The 25,362-nt window shown below is 36.1% G+C and overlaps 1 protein-coding gene across 18 annotated transcripts in view; it reads right to left on the bottom strand.

The window, feature by feature from the left end:
* The window catches only part of CAMK2D (calcium/calmodulin dependent protein kinase II delta), a 301,491-nt gene that overhangs the window by 124,644 nt on the left and 151,485 nt on the right, over positions 1–25,362 (bottom strand). The gene's annotated exons all lie outside the window — the stretch shown is intronic.

Here is a 25,362-nt window from a genome sequence, read left to right as displayed (position 1 = left end):
AACAAGCTTATAAACTACTATTGGAGCTTTCATTCAAAAAAATCTTTCATTAAGGAATAACATGAAAATTATATATATTGATACTTGGACTTGAGTGATTGAATCATGAAAAACAGAAAACAGACTATTTCTACTGATAGCCTATCTCAGGCTATTATTAAAATAAATAATAAAGAGACTACTCTGATCTAGGACTTCATAAAACATCTAAGAGGTCTCTAGTATTCAAGGATTGACAGAGTGCCTCTCAGGCGAAAAGTCTGTACAGTATATACAGTAGACACTTATTGTCATGAGCTTCAGGCAATGTCTGAATTTAGACCACAGCCTGCTGATAAATATACCCTATTCCATGGCATTCTGCCAAAGGAGAGGTAGAAAAGCTTGGGAGATAATCAAAGGTCACAGCTTTATTTAACACCATCACACACTAAATAGGAAGACAGGCACTCCCTACTGGGACAGAGACAGTCTGTCCTCCTGTGATTGCTCCTCTCTCCCACAGGATCAAGTCCTGCCTTTAAAAGGTGGGGCTCACCAAGAAGGCTAAAACAGGTCTCATCTTTCATCAAGGGCTTCTAATTTTAAATTGCTGCCATGCTAAATTTTATCTTGAGCGTCTGAGTCTCCACCCAGTTTGTTCACATATACCATTGGTTTTAGACAAGAATTTCCTAGGGATGTGAATTCTAATCTATACTGTTTAATGTACAGCCTGCATGTGGCACAAACAATGCAGGTTAAGATTTTTAAAACCTCATGTATTTATTTCTTTATATATTTCATGTGGATATACTTAAATTAACATATAAAAATACTAATCTGTTTTGGTATCACTCTCAGTGATAACAAAATCCACTAGGGGAAAGCAAAAAAAAAAAAAAAAAAAAAAAAAGTTGTCTCCCAGGAAAAAAGTTAGAAGCCCTATTTAAATATTATTTAGAAATTCGCTGTGGTAGCATTATGGGTGCTACCTGGTCTCAATTAGTAAAAATGGCCAATATCATACATTAGAAACTCAACTCTAAAACGTGAGGCAGCAGGATTCCTCAGGATAAATGCTCAAAACCAACACTGTTAGTGAGAAAATGCAGTTGATAATTGCTGTTAAGGCACTTATGGTTTAAAATGGGAACATTTAGGAGAGAACAAAATTTCCAGTTTTACTTACCACAGCTAACTTATGTAATCAAGATCATAAGCAAAAATGTACTTACAAAGACATAGTTCATATTACCAAGTACATGTTAATTTTTTCCCATGTGTTATAAAATACAGATTCCTACACATAGATCCACTTCATCTGAGTGTGCATTTTATACCCATTGTGGACCAATCTCCCTTTGGCTCAGTGTATGGTGTAGACTGAAATGCCTGAAATGCTTGAATCAGGGCCACCATTGCTCTGATGGTACATGCTACACATGCCTTTATGGACCTGAAAAATCCAAACTATTCTTAGATAAAACTTAATCATTAGCTAGGATGTGGAGAAATCACTTTCCTGTATTTACATTACAAAATCCAACATAATGCAAGAGCTGTATGTGGATATCAAGTATTTCCAGAAATCTTTCTTTATTGTCAGGAGAAAGGAGCTCCTTATCTATAGTACATGGGCCAAGAGTTGCTCTAGTCTTTCATTGCTCAGTGGAATTGGAATGTGTCTTCTAGGATCTCATGCTATCAGCATCAGAGTACAGTAAGGCTGTATAAAAGTTTCTAGGGAATAGGACATGAGAAATGAGGAGTGACCTGGGAATCTGGGGGTCCTGAGGGTGACTACTAAAGGCAGAGCTAAAGAAGTGCATAATGAAGTAAGTTTAAGTGGATTCAAAGCACCAAGGCTGGGTGAGTTGTAAGACATGAGGGTGGACTGTTGGGGTGGTTTCGGCCTTCCTCTTCACCTCTAATGATGGGGACAAAAGCACAGGAGAGGCATGTCTTTGGTGGCAGGCCTCCTCCTGACTTCAGGTAAAGAGGGCAAAAGATATCTTCAGCCAAACCAGATTATTTATCGTCAAACAGAATACACTTCAACCCTCACTTTTGTTCCAACTGATCTCTGACTAAAACTATGTGTGAAAACTTAAACACACCTAAAGATCATATATAGGTAATTTTTTTATTCTCTGTTGGAACAAACTCTTTTCTCCAAACTCCCTAAGTACCCTTTCCACATTTCTCATGGCATCTTTCTGTCTTGCATTGTATCTAATTGCATCAACCATCAAAACCATATTGTGAGCAATTTAATGGAAGAAAAAGTACCTCCATCTTTGTATTTCCTATAGTACCTACTATAATAATATCACATATTAGGTATTCAATAAATATTTGCTCACTGACCCAAGGAGGCATAAATGAGGTAGAAAGAATAGACACTATTTTTTTTCTTTCTGTACCTGAGCTCAGATTCATAATCACAGGTAACACCTGCTAAGAGCTTACTCTCAGCCAAGCATTGTTCTGTAAGTTTTACATCAGTCAAATCATTTGATTCTCACAGCAACCTTAGAAGTTATATGGTACTGCTATTTTTGTTTAACAACAGAGGAAAATGAAGCCATATGAGGTTAAGCAAATTGTTCAAGGTCAGAAAAAAAAGTAACTAGCAGAGCTGGGGGTAAAATCCAAGCAAGTGAGTTTCAGGGCTCAAAAGTACTGTACTTCACCAGCTCACTCTCTGGCTGATAGAATAAGAGTGGAGCTGAAGGTAAAAGCATTATTTCTGGAGAAAAGATGAAAGATAGAGACTAGACAGGCTAAGGCATAGGTCCTCTTCTTTTTCCTCATTACTTATTCTCTTCTTCCTTTTCCTTTCTGTTCTTATCTCTTCTTTCCTTTACCTTTTCTCCTGCCTCAACTATGGTTCATTGCTTTGAAGGGCACAGAAACCAACTCCAGCTTATGCAGGATAGAAGAGTTTATTGGCAGACATGGGATAGCTCAGAATCCGAGGATGGCCTGAAGCAGCAGGCTGAGAAGTGAAGAACCAGGGAAGCTTTCCCAAAGTCTCCAGGCCAGAGCAACTACTGGGGATCTTCTTGGCACTCCCACCATGAATCTATTCCCACCACTTTACATCTCTCAGTTACTTGGTTTGGGTTTCAAATTCTAGACAGAAGGGGGAGCACCTGAGAGGTCTGGCTTGAGTCATGTGCCTACCTCTTAGATAAGGGAGGAGAGGACACTTTCTAGGACAGACTCATGGGACTATCCATAATTGGGAAGAATAGGTAGCCCTATAGTTAAATTGTGGTGGTTACCAAAGAAGAGCAGGAAAATGCTGGGCAAAAAAATATTCATAATACCTATTACTATTATGTTTAATTGTCCCCGTGTCTATATCTATTTTTGCCCAATGACCCATAAAAACCAGTAATGGGATCACTCACTATTCTCTCATTATCAGATAAACTCAGATGACTCTGTATTTCTGAATTTTTCTTCTCATCATGTGGTTCTCTGATTCAAAATGCACTGATTTTAAATTTCCACTTGAGATAAGCATATAGACCTTTATGCTTAAAAAATAAACACAATTTAAACTAATTTAGCTCCTGTTATATAGATAACTTTTAAATATGACCTCCAGTATTAAAGTGGAGGTAACTGTTTAAGAAGAGAATGTTACTAGCATATATAGCAAGACTTGCTCCTATTCTCCTACACTACTGACTTCTGGCCACTGTTTCCTTCTCTTCAAAGACACTTTTCCTTTGGCTTGACTCCCATCTGCCGCCTCTTTTGTTCTGCCTATAGTATACCTTTGTTGCTTTTCCACCTACCTGGCATATATTTCTCTTCTGCATATCTCTCTCTCTCTCTTTTTTTTTTTTTTTTTTTTGTAAACTTTCTTTACTACCACCCCCTTCCAGCCCCACAGGCTACTGTGTAATTCCCCTGGTCAGAGTAACTGATTCAGGAATATACCATACAACTCAATTTTGGTACAACCATTGGAATTAACTGGAAAAAGAGGCTTTCTTTGCAAGGAGACTAATTGTCTGAAGAAAAATGTAAAGACTGGAACTGTTAGGGGCCACATAATGGGAGAATGTGCCTGACAATAAACTAGAAAAGAGTACATGGAGTTCAGCTGAACCTGGGCCACTTTTGAGCACATATGAAACCAAACCTACCTATGGATTTTTCATTTATTTGAGGAAATAAATTAACTTTTTGGCTGAAGCTATTTTGGACTTCTGTCTCTTGTAACAAAAAGAGTTCTGAAAAATACATCAACTTTTACATGTTATTGTCACCACTTCCCAACAAAACTCAAAGCTGCTAGGTGAGTCTATCTACCAGGTGATTCTAGCTCCGTTTCTCTCAACAGAAGCACCTAGGATGTAGGGCTCCACTTAATCCCCATTTTCCTAAATACCCTGTGACTGTGCACATTTGGATTTAGTTCAAATGGGCCTAATTTCCATAAATCTTGAGTTTATTTCTGTATTCAACAAATGAGCCATTTCCAATACTATTTTTTTTTTAATTCATTTATTCATGAGAGACAGAGAGGCAGAGACACAGGCAGAGGGAAAAGCAGGCTCCATGCAGGGAGTCTGATGTGGGACTCAATCCGGGTCTCCAGGATCCTGCCCTGGGCTGAAGGCGGCGCTAAACTGCTGAGCCCCCTGGGCTGGCCCATCTCTACTACTATTGACTGAGGGCTGTAACATTAGGAAATTTATAGAAAAGCCCCCCCCCCCCTTTCCTATGAAAGTAAGAGAGGGCCAAATTCAGTATCCTGTCAGCTACAAATTCAGGGCATGCAGTTAAGAGTATATGCATGGAACAGAGGTTGGGGAGCGGGGGGGTTGTGAAAGGTAGACTGAATGAAAAATAACAGAATTCAGAAACTCCTTACATTAACATTTGGGCTAAAGGGGGAAAAGATGAAACAAATCATTCAAAACCAAATGCAAGCACATGGTACTCCACCATTTAAGTTCTTCAAGTATCGAGCAAGATTTCAGGGTGGTTTCTTCAGTGTCAGGAAAATCTAAATCCTAGCATAGCCATTTATGCTGTGACCTTGAACAAAACAAGAAACCTCTCTTGTTCCAATTTCCTTATCTATTCTATATCTTATCTATTTCTCATCTATTAAGAAGAATTGGGCAGCCTGGGTGGCTTAGCAGTTTAGCACCGCCTTCAGCCCAGGGCATCATCCTGGAGACCAGGGATCAAGTCCCACATCGGGCTCCCTGCATGGAGCCTGCTTCTCCCTCTGCCTGTGTCTCTGCCTCTCTCTCTCTCTCTGTGTCTCTCATGAATAAATAAATAAAATCTTAAAAAAAAAGAAGAAGAATTAAATAATACTATATAATCTCATAGGATACCATGCAACATAAATGAAGTAGTATGTCATAATATTTGTCATGGCTTGGGAAGGGAGGTTCATAGCACGTAACAAATTTTTAGCTCTGATTAAGGACAGACACTCCTTTGCAAAAATCAAATGCTTTTCTGATAATATAGTGTTGATAAGGACAAATCAATAACATTCATTTAAACAAATTTTATTCAAGAATTTTTCTTTTTATCCTTGGGTTTTATTCACAGAGTCAGTAACTTTTCTTCAGATATTCTTACTTCTACTCAGCATAGACTAAATCAACATCATTGTCCCCGAAACCCTCTTTACATTGCAACACTCAAAACAAAGAATATGGCGTTTCTTTTTAATCCCTCTCTGTTTTCTTTAGGTAAAGAGATTACCTAAAAACCCAGAGAACTCCTATGTTGAGATGGCCAACAAGCGAAATAATTAAACTACTGTACAAAGTTACAGAAACAAGGCTTTAAGAAGTCTGAGGACATAAAAAGTGTTCTTTCTCTAGGATATTAGTAACTACCACATGTAAAGTTTTTCCAAACTCCAGGCATAAATTTTAAGGGTCTAAATACTGTTAAGTCCTAAGGCACTATGCCTTATTTATTCACCACTTCACTTCCATTCAGTCCGCAAGTGTTTTTTAAGACTGCCTGCTAGTAGGCATGTTCTTAGGAAAGGTCCATATTATCACTAATAGCTAGGAGAAGAAACCAAATGCTGATGATGTCCTGCACCCTGATCAATGGTTTCTTTGTTCCAGTAAGAACAGGAAGAAAGGATTTCTTACTGCCCATGAAAATTCCTCAGTTGGGTCAACATATCTGGAAAGGGTTGAATAGTTTTCAAATTCCAAAATAAGAGATTAAAAAGGCAAACAAAAGAGTCTTTCTTTCCTAAGTCTCCAATGACAAATATGACTGCTAAAGAAATATATTAGGCCATGTATATATCACATGTTTCAATCTTGGCACCTTGTGGCTTTGAAAAAGAGAATGAGAGGAATGACTTCAATTGCTAGTCATTAGCATTATGCTCCCAGGGCATTTGAATATCCTGCTTTGCCTGTTGACTGAAAAGAAGTAACCGAAATATCTCTAAGAAAAAGTTAAGATAGATGGTAGATATCAATTAATTAAGCACTCATAACAATAAGAAATAATCAGTATGTGAATTTAACTACATCATAATTATCATGTTTGAGAATACTACAATTCATTTTGACCATACAGGCATTGCTACTTAACATTTCTTAAAATATGGGACACCTGAGTGGGTCAGCAGTTGAGCGTCTGCCTTCGGCTCAGGGCGTGATTCCGGGATCTGGATGGAGTCCCTCACTGGGCTCCCTGCAGGGCTCCTGCTTCTCCCCCTCTGACTATGTCTCTGCCTCTGTCTTTGTCTTTCATGAATGAATAAATCAATCTTTAAAAAAAAAATTCTTAAAATGTGTCTTCATAATGTCACATTTTGCTCCAAAATAGATACTTGGCTAAACTAAATCTTCATTTTTAGTTTCGGCAAAAAGTCTCTTTCTATGATTCTGAGCATGCTAAGTAACTAGTAATTAGGCAACTGGACCTTCAAAGTGCTGGCAGTGTGTACTCAAAGTAACAAGTAAATGAAAGAAGACCTAAATATTCACTTTAAGCTCTCTAAATTCTTTACAAACTAATTGTATTTTCTTTTCAAAAGCTGGGGCAGCCCAGGTGGCTCAGTGGTTTAGCGCCACCTTCGGCCCGGGGTGTGATCCTAGAGACCCACGATTGAGTCCCACATCAGGCTCCCTGTATGGAGCCCGCTTCTCCCCCTCTGCCTCTCTCTCTCTCTCTGTATCTCTCATGAATAAATAAATAAATTCTTAAAAAATAAATAAAAGTAAAAAAATGAAATCTTAAAAAATAAAACAAAACAAAAGCTTCCTCATATTCTGTATGTTAAAAACAAAATTTTGAAAGCCTACTATGTGTAAGCACTATTCTAGGCACTGAGGATAAAACTGTGAACAAAAGAAAAAATAAAGTCCCAGCATTCATGGAGCTCACATTCTAGTGGGTGATGTAGATAATTAACCAGATGAATTAGGTTTAATTTATCCTAGATTAATAGTGATAAGTAGCAGGGGTTTAAAGGCAAAGAAAGAGTTGGGAACAGTTGGTGAAGAAAGAATGGCAACGTATAGAGGGTACCTGGGAAAGCTTCCTTGAGAAGGTGACCTAGGAGCCAAGCCCTGAAGGGAGTGATAGGTGAGCCAGGCAAGTTTCAGGGATAAGAACATTCAGGGCCAAGGAAAAAGGCAGCGTGAACTCAGCTTGTTCCAAGCTATGAGGAAGGCAGTGTGGCTAGAGCTGAGGTAGGCAGGAGGAAGGTAATAAGCAATGAAACAACAGAGTGCTCTGAACAGAGCAATGACATGCTCTTGGATTTTGATAGGATATTTCTGTGGATGCTGTACTGAGTGCAGATGCAGAAGGGTGGGTGCAGAAACATGCAGCCTGGTAGGAATGTTTTCACAGTGACCAGGCAAGAGAGGACAGCAGTTGGGGCCAAGGTGGTACTGCAGAGATGGTGACAAGTTACCAAATTCTGAGTATATTTTGAAATTGACAGGAGTTGCTGATCAATCAGATATAGTATATTTAAAAAAAAAAAGAGTCAATAATTACTCCAATGTTTTTGGACTGAACAACTGGGATGAAGGAGTTGCCATGAACTTATAGGAGAAGGTTTTGCTGTAGGGAGATGAGTAGGTGAGTTTCAGACATTTTAAATTTGAAACACCAATTAGACACCAAGTGGAGATGGTGAGTAGGCAGTAGAATATCCAAGACTGGAATTCAGGTAGAGGTCTGAGCTGCAATTATAAATTTGAGTAACATTAATTTATAGATGGAATTTAAGACCATGATACTGAATGAGATACTCTGGAAGTGAGTATAAACTGAAAATATAAGATGGCCAAGGACCAAGACCTTGGGTCATTCCTGTATTTAAATGTCCAGGAGATGAAAAACACTAAAAAAGGAGACAAAGAAGAGTAGAAGGAAATTACCAACATAGATCTAAATTACCTCTATGGTATTTTGAATATGTGCATGTTTAATGAATATCTAAAAAAAACTTCAAATGCCTTGAAGAGAGGTACAAAACAAACTCATTGTGGACCCCAGGGATCAGCACTGTACCAACTATATAATAAATACTAAATGTATTTATTCCATGAATACATGAATGAAAAATGAATTCAGAATCCTGGAGGTTATTACCAAGCACCTTCTCATTCCAGAAACTGAGCAAGGCACTAGGAAAACAAAGAAACTAGTAGAGACCTATCTATATAGAAGAGAGATTAACTTAGTAGTAAATTGATTTTATTTTTTATCAAGGAGAGTACCAAGCCAGTAAACAAAAACAAATCCGGTATGGATAAAAATGTTATGTTCTTTAAAAGAAAGATTAAGTCTCCTTTAAAAAAACATTATTAAGATTTGATTCCTTGTTCTCCTTTTAGTAAGTTATATGAAAAATTACAGTAAAAGTTAATGGAAAAATGACTCAAGATGGTAAATCTAGTATATTAAAAAAACTTTTCATAAACACATCTATCAGTACATTAAAAGGGCAAAGAAGAGAAATGAACACTATTTTAAAATATAATTTTCTTCAAAATTTTATGTTGAAAACTTTTCTTAAGGCACACCTGGGTGGCTCAGTGGTTGAGGGTCTGCCTTTGGCTTGGGTCATGATCCCGGGGTCCTGGGATCGAGTGCTATTATCAGGCTCCCACATGTATCCTGCTTCTCCCTCTGCCCATGTCTTTTTCTTTCTCTCTCATGAATAAATAAAATCTTAAAAAAAAAAAAAAACTTTTCTTGATGATTTAATAAAAGTCCTGATTGATGTCAGGTTGCTGCTTTAGAATCCAAAACAAAATACAAAAACATTTATGAAAAATCAGACTTCTATTTCTCAAATATTTTTCAAAACAAAAGAAACATCTTTCTTTAAAACAATTATTCTTCTCTGCCAAAATCTTGGCAAATCTATAGCCACGCTGTGGAGCTGAGAAAAATCAAGGCCATTAGCACAAGTACAGCCATCTTAGGCCCCTGTGAATAAGAACTGAACTTTATAGGAAAAACTGCAGAATGTCCTCGGCAGGTAATCCCATATCAGAAAGACAACAGAGCCCACGCCTGTGGTATAAAGTCCCATATTAGAATGAGAACAGAGCTCAATGCCCTTAAGCCCCATATCAGAATGTAAACAGAACTTGAGAAATTCCTCCACCCCTTCTGAATATCCCCTAGACCAGCCTATAAAAAACCCAGCTGTAACCCACTTCGGGGTCCAAGTCCCTGCTCCGCTGTGTCAGGTATACTTGGACCCAAGCTCGAGCTTGTAAATAAACCCTCGTGTGTTTGCATCGGTGTCGGCTCCTTGGTGGTTTCTCGGATTCGCAATCTTGGGCACAACAACGCCAACCATACAAAACACATAAACATCACACACACACACACACACACACACACACACACACAGGACTGACAGATACACAGACATAATAAAAGAAACAATGTTTAAACACTGACTCATGTTGAAACTATAATTATTACATATTACCTACAAAGTGATTTCTAAATCATGAGTGACCATTTTTAATATTTCAAATATTTCAGTTTGTTATTTGTAAACCAAATCAATTAGCACACCAGTAATTTTCACAAGGTTTACCCTGACTACTTGGAAGGAATAACTCTATTGGATATTTGCCCTCATCCCTTCACAGAACTGGCACACATCACACAACAGTAGTTTATATTATATATGTATACATGAAGAATGAATATGTGCAATTAAAATTGATGTAATCTCAATAACTGCTTCTACTTTTTCTGACTTACTTAAAATGTTAAATAATTCAACTCATTTATTCAACAAGTATTTATGAAGTACCAACTATGTTTTAGCACTGTTTACATCCTTGCTTTAGTTGGGGAAGAGAAGATCTTTTTTCAAAGTCTTCTTGTTTGTCAAGTCACATACTTGTAAATGTTTTACTTGTTTAATTCACATAGTTAAAATTCCAAAACACTGACCTGGTAACTATTTCTGAGTCCGCCGTCTATCTACAAAAATGTCATTGTTCTAACTGTTCTCAATTACATGGCTATCAATTAGCTACTCAAAGCTTTAAGGAGATAAAATATTCTTTTCTCTAATCAGATTATTATAGTTATTTTAGAAATGGAATGTTCTCAAAAGACAGAAAGCTTCAACAAAAGAGTTTTAAGTCAATTAATCATTATATCTATTACTTTTACCTCTTAAATTACTCTCAAAGCTTTCCACTTTTCTTCATTCCCATTTCACTGCTTAGTTCCAGAAACTAGTATCTCACATTAGGATGCCAATAAGTACCTCAACTTGTAGCTGGAATGATTCTTCTAAACACATATTTCATTATATTGTTTCCCTTAACTCTCCTTTTAAAAATCAGGTTTTAGTTCATTTCAGGTTTTAGTTCAAGGAATGATAAATAAGGAAGAAGCTTTGAGAATTGGCTCCCGCCTACTTCTTCAGTCTCATAACCTCATGGTTCTCCACTTTTCCACTCAAAAATCTTGCTGGTTCATCCACACTGAGGTACAGATGTCTAGAATTGTCTAAAGTCTCTTCTAGGATATTGCATATATTGTTTCCCTTGGCATTGCAGGGAAGAATAACAATCTATGACGACTAATTCTACTTATCTTTTAAATCTCAGAATAGAGTCTCCCCTCTACACTCTCACCCTTGTACCCATTAGGCACCGTTCTTTCCCACAAGCTCACCCTATCTTAGGGCTCAGCATAGTCTACTATCCTTTTTCAACAACTGGCTATAAGCTCCTCGTGGGCAGGGACTATGTCTTATTCATAGTTTTATCTCTAGTATTTAGCAAAGTGCCTGGCATATAATTAGCACCCAATCAGTATTCTAGTCATTGGATGAATGTATTATAATAGCAAATCTATTTACAGAGAATGTCTGAAGTACCAAAGCTAGGGGGAGAATTAACTGCAAGCCAAGAGGAGCACCTGCCAATTTTGGGTGTCTCAAGCAGAAATGAAAAGTAAGCAGGGATCAAGTGGGACTTGGGCTTCCTGCCTACAAAGTCCAGGCGAAAAAATGGAATGGATGAGAGCATGGTAGAAAATATCATCACATACTAAAGAAGTGGACTGCTAAACTTAGTCTAACATCTTTTAAACTGTAACTTTTCCAGATTCCCTTACACAGCAGAATGTCACTGACAGTCCATAGACACTACCTGTCTCTAACATGACAATTAATACCTTAGATAACAATGCCAGCCTTTTCCAAGGAGAACTATCTGACCCAAGAGGTGAAAGGCATTTATATTTATTTAGCACTTTCATAAGCATCCATGATTTTAATATTTAACCTCTTGAGAAAATTCTGCTTTTAAAATCTGGTTGAACAAAAGAGGTAGTAAATCTCTTTAATGACTCTGGACAAAAAATTCCAATGGGGTGTAAGTTTCAATTGTTTCCTGAGGAATATTCAATCTACTCATTCTATCACTCTTGCTGACTTACAATATAAAGAAACACATAGGTCAGACTTCTAATTATCTTAACCTTAAGAATATAAATTTCTAGCCTCAGATTTCAGACCTCCAACTAATAAATGACTATGCCTTGTCTTTTCAATTCCCAGCAATTTTGAAGTTTTTAGTTGTTTTATAAAACTTAAAATTAAAAAAAAAAACATGAGGACTTCTGGTTTCTGGTCTGGCACATAGGGAGCTTAAAAGTTGTCATTCTGTCATAACAACAAATAAAAAGCTAAACAAACTGAGAAATTAACAATTCTTCACATATCTGTCAAATAAGGTCACAAGGCAGACAGATGCCCCCAAAACTAGAGAGACAGACGGGCAGACACAGAAAATAACGGAGCAGAAACTTCTGCAGGAATCAGTACTGTGACAGGAAAATCTGAACTGTAATTGAAAAATTACTGAAGGCTCCCTGTGTTCAAGCCAGGAAGGTAAAAGTGGGGGACCCAGTCATAGGGGGCCCTCAGACTTAGACTCTTGTACATTTTCCATCAGTAGCTCTATCAGGCCCTCACAGTGACTATCTAAAAAAAAAAAAAAAAAAAAAAAAAGAAAGAAAGAAAGAAAAATTCATGCTTCTAGCAGGGAGGGGAGAAAAGAAAAGGAACCACTCTGAAAAATATTCTCTTTTAAAAATGCCTGCTTAAAGAAAAAACTATTTTATCACAGCCTAAAACCCACATTACACTAAAGGCCTATTTACCTAGTTCCTCTTACCTACTGTTTCATATCTACCTTCTAACAAAAAATTACAAGACATACTAAAAGGCAAAAAGCACACTTTGAAGAAACCTACCAAGCATTAGAGCCAGAGTCAGACATGGTAGTAATGTTGGAATTATCAGACCAAGACTTTTAAAACTATGGTTAATATGCTACGAACATTACATGATAAAACAGACAACATGCAAGAAAGAACAGAGGGGTAATGTTAGTACAGATATGGAAATTCTAGGAAAGAATCAAGAAGAAATACCAGAGAAAAGAAAACACTCTCACAGAAATGAATCCACTTATGAGCTCATTAGTAGACTAGACACGGCTGAAGAAAGAATCTCGGAGCTTGAGGAAATGACAATAGAAATTTCAAAAAAAAAAAAAAAGCATGATAAGATAAAACAGGAACAAAGAACAAGGAAAACATGGCACCTGGGTAGCACAGTCCGCTAAGTGTGTGTCTTCAGCTCAGGTTATGATCCTCAGGTCCTGGGATCAAGCCCTGTGTTGGGATCCTGCTCAATGGAGAGCCTACTTGTCCTTCTCCCTCTGCCCTGCTGTGTTCTCACTCTCCCAGCCTCTCTCTTAAATAAATAAATAAATAATAAATAAATAAATAAATAAATAAATAAATGAAATCTTTAAAAACAAGACCCGACTACATGTTGTCAGAAGCTTGCTTTACAGACACATATAGATTAAGACTAAAGGTAGGAAAAACAAACCAAACAAACACTGCTCAAAAGAACATGAGCATAGCTTTATTAATTGCAGAGCAGACTTAATACGTTACTTAATAATAAAAGAGTCTCCAAAAAGAGCCATTAATCCTTAATATGCAGGTGTTTAACAATACGACATCAATACATGTCAGGCAGAAGATGAAAAATATAAGAAAAGGTGAATCTACTACCACGGCTGGAAACTTTAATACATCCCATCAAAAATGGACTGATCCAGCAAGCAGAAAATCATTAGCCATATAGTTCAACTCAAGAGCACCGTAAATCAACTGGATATAATTTACATCTATAGACTATTTCATGTAACAAAAGTAGAATACACATTCTTCTCAAGGTCACATGGAACCAAGACGGACTACAATATGAGTCATAAAAAAAAAAACCCTTAACAAATATAGAAGAACAGAAATCATCATACAATGTCTTCTCTCAGACCATATGGAATTGAACTAGTAGTCAATACCAGAAATATAGCTGAAAAACCCAAAATACTTAGAGATTAAACAACACAGGGGTCAAAGAAGTAATTTCAAGAGAAATTTAAAAGCATTTTGAATTAAATGGAAATTAAAGTACAACTTATCAGAATTTGTGGGATGTAGTACATAGAGGGAAATTCATATATTTGAAAAGAAAGATATATCAGTAATTTAAGCTTCCACTAAAAACAAAACAAGAAAAAGGAGCAAATGAAATCTAAAATAAGCAGAATAAATTATAAAGATTAGAGCAGAAATCAATAAAATTGAAAACAGGAAACCAAAAAAAAATCAACAAAAGCAAAAAAGCTAGTTTGAAAAGATCCATTAAAATGTATAAGCCTAAAAAAAAAAATGTATAAGCCTATAATCAGACTAAGAAAAAATGAGAGAAAACATAAATTGCTAGTACCAGAAATGAAAGAGAAGACATCATTATAGGTAACATGGACAATAAAAGGATAATAAAGGAATATTATGAATAACTCTATATTCTCATACTTGGTAATCTAGATGAAATAGATTAATTCCTTGAAAGACACAATATGCCAAAATCACACAAGAAGAAACAGACAATACAAATAGGCCTATCTAAGGGCACCTGTGTGGCTCAGTGATTGAGTGTCTGCCTTTGGCTCAGGTTGTGATCCCGTGGGCCTGAGATGAAGTCTCACATCAGGCTCCCCATGGGGAGCCTGTTTCTTCCTCTACCTATGTCTCTGTCTCTCTCTTCATGTTGTTCATGAATAAATAAATAAAATCTTAAAAAAAAAAAATAGGCCTATTGGGGGATCCCTGGGTGGCTCAGCGTTTTGGCGCCTGCCTTCAGCACAGGCCGTGATCCTGGAGTCCCGGGATCAAGTACCACATCAGGCTTCCTGGAAGGAGTCTGCTTCTCCTCTGTCTGTGTCTCTGCCTCTCTCTCTCTCTGTGTCTCTCATGAAAAAAAAAAATCTTTTTAAAAATGGGCCTATTAAAGAAAGTGTATCATTAATAACTTTCCAAAACAGAAGGAGGCTTAGATGAATTCACTGATAAATTATACCAAACACTTAAGAAATAATACCAGCCCTTCCTAATTTCACCCAGAAAACAGAAGTAGAGTGAACACATGCCAACACGTCCTATGAGATCAGCATTACTTTAATTCCAGAACAAGATAAAGACATTACAAGAAAATTATAGACCAATGGCCATCACGAACACAGATATAAAAATCCTCAACAAAATATTAAGAAATTGAAATTAATAGTATATAAAAAGAATTATATCTCATTTAAAAAAGGATTTATTTCAAGTATGCAGGGCTTGTTTAATATGTGAAAATTAAAAAATGTTATCCATCACAATAACAGGTAAAAATAGAAAAAAAAACCCATGATCATACTAGTTGATGCAGAAAAACACATTTGACAAAATTCAACACCCATTCATGATAATAACTCTCAGCAAACTAGGAACAGAAATGACTTCCCTCAACTTGATAAAGAACATTCACAAAATATCACAAGCTAGCATCATATTTAACAGACACTTAAAGCTTTCCCACTGAGATCAGGAACAAGACAAAAATGTCTCTTTTTACGACTCCTTTTCAATACCATACTGGAAGTCCTAGTTAATGCAGTACGACAAGAAATAAAAGGCATACGTACAAATTGGGAAGAAGAAATACAGTTGTATTTATTCACAGATTAACATGACTGTCTATGGTAAAAACCCCTAAGAATACACAACAAAGCTTTGGGAAACTAAGAAGCAAATATAGCAAATTGTGGAATACAAGGTTAATATGCAAAAGTCTACCATTTGACTGTATTAGGAAATGACCGATATATTGGAAATGACCAAGTGAAACAGAAATCAAAAACACTTTACCATTTGGCACAGCTGGGTGGCTCAGTTGGCTAAGCACCTGCTTTCAACTCAGGTCATGATCCCAGGGTCCCAGGATCAAGCCCTACATAGGGCTCCCTGCTCAGCTAAGAGCCTGCTTCTCTTTCTCCCTCTGTCCTTCCTCTTGCTCTTGCTTGCTTTTCTCTCTTTCTCTCTCTCTCTCTCTCTCAAATAATAAAATCTTAAAAGAAAATAGGCTTTTTTTTTTTTTACTTTACCATTTACATTGTACTCCCCGCAAATTTAAAACCATAATGTGTGATGGAAGAGCTGAGTTTGCCATCTTGTAGCAGCACCATAATACGTGAGAAAAGCTGAGTATTTTGCTTTCTATTCAGAAAGAAAAGAATATGATTTTCTCTATACCTATTAAAAGTATAAATGCCATAGTCATTTAAAATGTTTTTCTAGGGGTGCCTTGGTGGCTCATTTGGTTAAGGGTCTGCTTTCAGCTTAAGTCACGATCTCCTTCAGTGGAGCCCTGAGTCAGGCTTCCTGCTCAGTGGAACATTTGTTTCTTCCTCTCCCTCTGCTCTTGCCCCTAGTTCCCACTCACACTCATTCACTCTTTCTCAAATAAATAAAATCTTTAAAAAATAAATAAATGTTTTTCTGTAAAAAAATAGGACAGAATCATTGCCATTTTATTAATTTTCCAACTAATAGGACGTTGAAATTGTGTAGTTTACCTTTGTAAAAGCCGTATTTTCCTATCAGTGACCCTCTTACAATTCTAGAATTATAGAGTGGACATTCTAGAATTATTCTAGTGAACATTAAATTTATTTTAAAAATAGCCAAGATATTTTGACTCAAACACTTTTCTAAAAACAAATGAGAAATGCAATATCTTTAAAGCATTAGGGTTTCTTTGTTATTTAAATTATCTTCCACGTTATGCAGAATGACTGTTTCTTGCATAAAAGGGCCAACCAAAACCAAAATCCATAGGTTCAACTTTGTTCTAAAAGGTAGATTCAGAGGATTTATACCTTGTAACTTCTTTTGTTCCTACCAACATCTAACTTCAAGGGCTTACTATCTTCTACCTGGATATTAGTGTAGCCAACTTCTAACTGGATTTACACCACTAATTCAATCTCTTTTTGCTTCAATCATCCACGCACACAGCAAAACACTGCACAAGTCATGCTACACAATAAATACTTATTTAGTTTTTTGTCTTTTGACAGGAGTTTAACCTAGAGGCCAATTCTCAAGTGCTGTTTACAGGGCACTGATAGACCAAATAATCTTCAAACATGTGCATTCACATTTTGATCGGAGAGTAGAAATTATTTTTGTCACCACTTCCTATATACACCATTATAAATCAAATGTGACCAAATAATATTAAAACCAAATATAAGATAAATGAATTATATTAGGTAGGTTTTAAGGATAAAATTTGAGATGCCTGGGTGGCTCAGCGGTTGGGCATCTGTCTTCGACTCAGGTCCTGATCCCAGGATCTGGGACTGAGTCCCGCATTGGGCTCCCCACAAGGAGCTTGATTCTCCTCTGCCAATGTCTCTGCCTCTCTCTCTCTCTCTCTGTCTCTCACGAATAAATAAAATCTTTAAAAAAAAAAAAAAGGATAAAATTTGCTGTGACTAATAGGTCAAAGATGTCCAGAAAAATCAGACTAGGCTTCCACCCCTAAAAAAGATTTAATATTCATTGGAATGTATATGGAATATATATGCCTTGTGAGATACAGGAGAATATTATCAGCATAATAGAAGAATTTTATTAAATAACCATAAAGATGACCAAGTCACAAGGGCACACACAGATGTTCACAGATATTGTGAAACTTACTACGCTGTATCTGAATGTTTTGTAAAATGCTGACCTGTTGGTTATGTAACCAAATATTCTAGTAGATGAAAGAAAGCTAGAACAAAACAAGTATGAGATTGCTTTTAGTTCTTTTGAAGGCAAAAATTGTCATTCGCCTTCCCTCCAATCAGTTTACCCCACAGTGTCTGATAGAGAGTAAGTATAGACTTTAGGTACATTTGTTGAATGAAGACATAGACAAAGACATAATTACATCTGCTTCAACTTCAGTTCTTCCCATTGTGTTTCCTGGCATTCCTCACTAAATGAATGCTGGCTCTCTCTCCCAAACCTCTGTATAACTCTTAACAGCTTTTACCATATTATGTCTATTCTGCAGATTTTTTGAAGCTGTCTAATCCCCTTTCCGATCTACAAAAATTTCAAAAAAGTGGATGTATCTTATATTTTAGTCTTGATATTGCCAGTATAATGATCAGCATCCCAGTCCAAGGGGTGTAGTTTTTGAAAGGTGTTTTTTAATACTGATATAATTTCAAATTTGTAAAAATGAAAAATATATGTCTTCTTAGTAATAACTATAAGGCATGCTGTTTAACCAATCTTTCTGGTTGGTACAAGAATGAAAAAAATGGGACACAGGAAGGGAACACATCATATTCTCTGAGTATTCAATTTTAAAATTGTCAAAATAGGACATTGATTTTAAAATGTTCAGAAACACTACCTTTTTTCTTAAAGCATTAGGCATAGTGTCTTACATTTAATAGGTACTCATTATACATTTGATGAACAGAATCTCTTATATGGGGACAAAAACACATTTCGTGTACCAAGATGTGTTTTTGCTAGGAGAAAAAAAGTTCTTTCTAAAGATGCAATAATAGAATTTTTCTCAAATAATTTAAAATCATAATAAATCTAATATTTAAAAATGACACTTGGATTCCTATTCTACCAGAAATCTCAACTTGATGAGAACAACATCCTGGCCTCACAAAATAAGCAAGGACTTGAGAGATGTCTGACACATTTTTCATCTGGTCCCACAGCCTCATTCTGCATGAGAAAAATTAGAATTAGAGAAAAGGTAATGTTAGATGGTTAGCCTTGGGTAGCTCTGAAATGGAAACTTAAGACTTTTCATTCTGGATCAGCACTTTTGCCAAAAAACCTTAATCTAATCTAATTTTAGTTCCCTATTGAGATTACAAAATTTAACTCAAGTATTATTCTCTTATACATTTACTTAGAAAGGCTGTGATATTTCTATACTTCATTACACATTCACCCAACATGCACATAATACAGATATTCACTGACATTTAGTTCCTGAAATATATATGTCACATTCAGATGACTGCCCTTGTCAAGGCCTTATTTCTCAAAGAAATGGACTGAATCGGCTGTATCTGCCTAAGGCCAATGGCTCTCAGTACAGGCCTCTCCCTTAGGGACTATAATTCTAGGTACAAATCCATTATTTCCCTGCCTGGCCTTCAGATAAATCCACATCTCTTATCTCCCAGAACTGCTGAGGTGTCCTGAAAACCCTGCTAGGCACAAACCTGGAGGATAATTCATTATTTGCCGTGAAGAGCTCTTTGCTTTCATGTAGGTCTTTCACATGGATTCCTGAGTCTATTTGAAAAAGTGATTACTAATGCTGTGTAGTTGAAAATGGTAGATAGATACTTGAATGAAAAATGTAAATTTAAAATTGTAAGAAACATTTTTTTTTAATGGAACTCATTGCCTCTTCTGTTTTGCTTTTTAGAAAGGGAAAAGTATTCCATTAGAAGAAAACTCAGTGCACCTATAAAAATAGAACTTCCCAATAGATTGTGAATAGCTGACATTCCACAGGAAGTATGCACAAGTACCACACTGCCAAAACCATCATCAAAAGGACAAACAGTAACATTCCTTCTTTAGGAATTCAAGTAGTTATTTTATCTTGGAACTGATTGGCTAAGTGACTCCAATTTTCCCATATGAGTATTTCATTGATACATTTGAGACCATACTTTTCTTAAATGTATAAAATGTTCATTTTTCTAAAGCTACTTACTTTTCCTCTTCATAGAGTAACCATCACAATTAGATAATTTAGAGGAATTATATCTGTTATAATCTCTTTTTAATCACTCAAAATCTATACTTTTAACCATTATTTTCCAAATGTCTCTAAAGCTGGGTGCTTTATCACTTAATGACAGAATATTTTAATGAAAAGTGCTCATAACTCCTCAAACTTTAAACATTGAAAAATAATTGTGAAGACTCTGAGCTTTCAATCTAGCAACTTCCTGATGAAGCAATTTCAATCTAGCAATTCAACTGTCTGATGAAGCGTATTTAATGTTACTATGGTTCAGATGCAAACTTACACTTTGGTTTCAGAGACATTAATACCACAAATACTGTGACAAATATGATCCAAATATGACAAATAACTGAAAATCTTATTTTGTATTCACATGAACTGTTTTTTTATATATGTTCTGTACCAATTATTTAAAGAACTCTGATTCATATTCCCTCCATTTAATAAGAAATATAGAAAAGTATAAAATTTTATATGTGAACATGGTAACTATGGAAAAGTAGTGTGCATGACATGAGAAGAAGGGTATTGCCTTTCTGCATCTGACCTAACTTTTTTATTTTTTTAAGGATTTTATTTATTTATTCATGAGAGAAACAGAGAGGGGGGGGAGAGGGAGAGAGAGAGTAAGAGAGAGAGAGAGAGAGAGAGAGAGGCAGAGACACAGGCAGAGGGAGAAGCAGGCTCCTCACAGGGAGCCTGATGTGGGACTTGATCCCTGGACCAGGATCGTACCTTGAGCCAAAGGCAGACATTCAACTGCTGAGCCACCCAGGCATCCCTACATCTGACCTCAGATTAATGTGCTTCTTGGAGCTGAAGCAGATTAGAATATACCACCCTACGAAATGCCACTTTGGCAAAAAGATTATTTTGGGCTAAAGTCAACTGAGAATGAACAAATACAGGAAGAGTTCTCTACTTTCCCCTTATTTTCCCAAGAGGCATCAATTTCCCTTTGAGGAAGGTTATCTGCTCAGGGAGAGAAGCAGGGAGAACATTTCCCTATGTACCAGGGAGAGAAGAGTAATTTTTGTCATCTAAGACAAGAATTTAATATTTTCACTGCTTCTTTTAGTTTCACTTCTTTTCTACAAACTCCCATGCACATAAATACTAATAAAAATTGTCTTTTATTCTGTTAACCTGACTTTAGTCTAATTCACATGCCTTCATGCACAGAACATAAGAGGGTATAGGAAAAGTATATCCTCTCTGATAGAGCTATGATCAAATCCAATTCTGAATAATGGTAGTCAGGTAAATGAGCATTAGCAAAATTATTTTTCATTCCAGCATTCATCATAGCATGAAGGACATATCCCAGTTTATAATACCATACTGTTGATATATACAGCAAAGGAGATCTAACAAATTAAATCTATTAGGAAATAACAACAGGTCTAAAAAATTAGGGTAGATACATTTCTCTCATTAAGTGCATTAAAAAAAGATTCTCTGTTCTCCTAGTCCTGCCCAGCAGTGAGGAGGAACACCCATGGGGTGCCACAGGAAGCTAAATAGGAAACTGGGGCTTCCACTCCCACCCAAAAGTAGTAAGATGGTACCTAATTACCCCTGCCAATGTGGTATCAGAGGAGGCCTGTTACAAAGATTTAAATTATATCCATGGTCTCATAAAATAATACCCAAATGTCCAGGATATAATGCAAAATTACTCATTATATAAAAAAACCAAGAAAATTTCAATATGAATGAGAAAAAACAATGAACAGATGCCAACAACACCATGATCACCATGCAGTTGGAATTATCTGACAAAGATTTTTTGATTACTAATATAATGCTCCAGTGAAAATTATGAATGCAAAGAAAACATAGAAAAGTCTCAGCAAAGACAGAGAATTTACAGAAAAACCAATAGTCTATCATGGAACTAGAAGAATATAATAACTGAAATGGATGCATTCAATAGCAGAATGAAAGAAAATGGATCAGTCAACTTAAAGAAAACAGTATAAATTTCCTAATCTAAGCAAGACGAAAAAAAGATAAAAATGAACAGAGCCCCAGGAATTTTTGTAGCTATGACAAAAGATCTAGCATTCATGTTATCAAGTTCCAGAAGGAAAAGAGAAAGAAGGCAAGGCTAAAAAAAAGTATTCAAAGAAACAATGTCTAAAAATTTCCCAAGTTTGGCAGAAGACATCACCTGTATTGTATATTCAAGAGGTTAAGTGAAGACCAAATAAGATAAACTCTAAGAAATCCAAGCCAAGACACATCATAGTCAAACTTCTAAAAACTATAGACAAAAAAAATCTTTAAAGCATCTGGAGAGAAAAAACACCTTAGTTTTAGGGGCAAAACAGAATGACAAGAGATTTTTCATCACAAATCAGAGAATCCAGAAGGAATTGATGTAACATTAAAAGAACATAACTGTTTACCTAGAATTCTTTATCTAGCAAAAAGGAGTGAAGGGGGAAATCAAGACATTCTCAGAAAAATAGTAAGAATCTGTTGCTAGAATATCTACTCTGAAAGAATGGAAGTTATTAAAGGAAATCATAAAAGAAGAGGTCTTAGAACATCAGAAAGGAAGAAAGGACAATGGAGAAAGTAAAAATATGAGCTCTGAGAAAGCACTGAAGAGGGAGGACTAGCACAATACGGAATGGTGCCAAACTACAGCCCTGTGAACAAGCCTTGGGTGGACTGCGACTGTGGAAAGGAGCCTGTATACTGCGACTCTGCATAATTAGAGCTTCAGTCTCTATTCCCCACCACACATCAATCACCAATATAACAGACACACTTGGCTGCCTAATATTTTCTTATTAACAACGTCATGGTTTAGACCTTACCTGACCATGCATATGGTGATTCAGGGGAGGCCAGTTACCTCCCAAGATGGACATATTAGGTTTATAATTGGTCAAAGCCAATGGTTTTAAAACCCATTCCCTTCATCAATACTTGATTTGGGAATGAGATGAGAAGAAATTCTAAACAGGGATTCACTAACAGATAATCTTGTGAGGGACTGCTGAGAAAGGATAAAACCACAGGCAATGGCATTAGTAGTGCCCTTTTTTTCTGACTGTGAAAGTCACTAATATCTGAAAATGAGGTAGCCAAACTGAGAATAAGCCCATATACTACAGAGAAAAAACAAAACGATGGAAAAAACTTGATTTCTTAATTACATCATTGAAGGGCTGAATTAAACAAATCTAACAATTACCTACTTTTAGACTATTACAAAAAATATTTTTTCTTATCTATTTCCCAAGCATCACATGAAAATGCTAGACAGTAGTCCATTTTATGAATTTACCATCTTTACACAAATATTTATTATTAGATCTATAAGATGGCTTTCTTTCTTTTTTTTCCCCCCATTATAAAGGCTGATGCAAGGAACATCTTTTGGCCAAAGTTTTATCTAAACTTAGGGTATACTTTCCATGGACTTCATTTCTAGAAGTGAAATTACTGCCAAATGGTATGGACGTTTCTGATATATAGTACAAACAAAAAAAAGAAAGTGTGTTCTTATTAAACACCAACCAGCCATGTATATGGCCTGTCTCACTATATCCCAGGCAGCCAGAGCAAATGCTGAGTCATATTTTCCCTTCATTCTAGTCGATAGAACTTCATTTATAAATCCTAGTTAGTCTAAATCAATCTTGGTAATTACATTCCTCTTGCTACTGATTGGTTAAGGATGGGCATGTGACCTAATCCTGGCCAGTGAGAGGAAATGAGAGGTTTACCGGGTAAATTTTTGATTCTTATAAAAAAACGAGACAATGTCGTCTACTGGTCATTAGCATGTGTATATAATATCTTGAACCATACCAATCTGAGAAAAAGCCAATGAGCTGAAGTAAAAGATGGGAGTATGAAAATGCTGACCCCTGAATAAACCAACTTCAAGGACCCTTTCCTTAGTCTTTTTCCATTATTTGAATTATAATTTATTTTTAGTTTTTAAATGTGAATATAATTGACATACAATGTTGCATTAGTTTCAGGTACACAACATAGTGATTTAAGATATCTACACATTATGCTATGCTCACAAGTGTACTTACCATCTGTTATCATACAACGCTATTATAATATCATTAAAAATATTCCCTTACGTATTTTATTCCTGTGATTTATTCATTCCATAACTGGAAGCCTATATTCCCCACTCCCCTTCATCCATTTTGCCAATCCCTCCACTCTCCTGCCCTCTGGCAACCACCAATTTGTTCTCTGATTCTAGTTTTTGTTTATTCACTTTGTTTTTTACATTCCACATACGAGTAAAATCTCATGGTATTTGTCTTTCTCAGTGTGACTTATTTCACTTAGCATAATACTGTCTTGCTCCATCCATATTGTTACACATGGCAAGACCTCTCCTTTCTTTGTAGCCACGTAGTGTTCCACTGTATGTGTGTGTGTATGTGTGTGTGTATACACCACACCACATCTTATTTATCCATTCATCTACTGATGGACACTTAAGTTGCTTCCATATCTTGGCTATTGTAAATAATGCTGCAATAAACATAGTGGAGCAAATTTCTTTTCAAATTAGTGTTGTCACATTCTTTGGGTACATACCTAAGAGTGGAGTTTTTAGATCATATAGTATTCCTATTTTTAATTTTTGGAGGAACCTCTATACTGGTTTCCACAGTGGCTATACCCAATTCACATTCCCACCAACAGTGCAGAAAGGTTCCTTTTTCCCCAAATCCTCATCAACACTTAATATTTCTTATGTATTTGGTTTTGGCCATTCTGACAGGTAAGGTGATATCTCATTATAGTTTTGATTTGCATTTCCCAAATGAGTGATACTGAGCATGTTTTTATGTGTCTCTTGACTATCTGTACATCTTCTTTGGAAAAATGTCTATTCAGGTCTTCTGACTGAATATGTAGAATCCAGTTTTTTTAATTGGATTTTTTTTTCTGGTACTGACTGGAATAAGTTCTTAATATATTTTGGATATTAACCCATTATTGGATATACTATTTGCAAATATCTTTACTCATTCAGTAAGCTGTCTTTCTGTTTTGTTGATGCTTTCCTTTGCTGTGCAAAGCTTTTTATTTTGATGTAGTTTAATCGTTTGTTTTTGCCTCTGTATCCCTTGCCTCAGTAGACATATCTAGAACAATGTCACTATGACTGATAGCAATTATTGGGTTTAATCCATTTTCAGTTTATTTTTTATGTTTGGTGTTAGAAAGTCATCCAGTTTCATTCTTTTGCATAGCTGTCCAATTTTCCCAGCGCCACTTATTGAAGAGACTGGCTTTTTCTCCATTGTATATTTTTGCCTCTTTTGTCATAGATTAATTGACTACATAAGTATGGGTTTATTTCTGGGCTCTCTACTCTGTTTCATTGATGTTTGGGTCTATTTTTGTGCCAGTACCATACTGTTTCAATTACTACAGCTTTGTAGGGTATCTTGGAATCTGGGATTATGATGTCTCTACTTTTGTACTTTCTCAAGGCTGCTTTGGCTATTGGAGTTTTTTCTGTGGTTCTATACAAATTTTAGTATTATTTGTTCTAGTTCTGAGAAAAATGCTGCTGGTATTTTGATAGGGATTGCATTGAAAGATAGCTTTGGGTAGTTGCGACATTTAAACAATATTATTCTTCCAAT

The sequence above is a fragment of the Canis lupus genome, chromosome 32 (genome assembly GCF_011100685.1).
Source record: "Canis lupus familiaris isolate Mischka breed German Shepherd chromosome 32, alternate assembly UU_Cfam_GSD_1.0, whole genome shotgun sequence".
Classification (NCBI taxonomy): Eukaryota; Metazoa; Chordata; class Mammalia; order Carnivora; family Canidae; genus Canis; species Canis lupus.
This window is presented reverse-complemented; position numbering and strand designations above follow the sequence as displayed.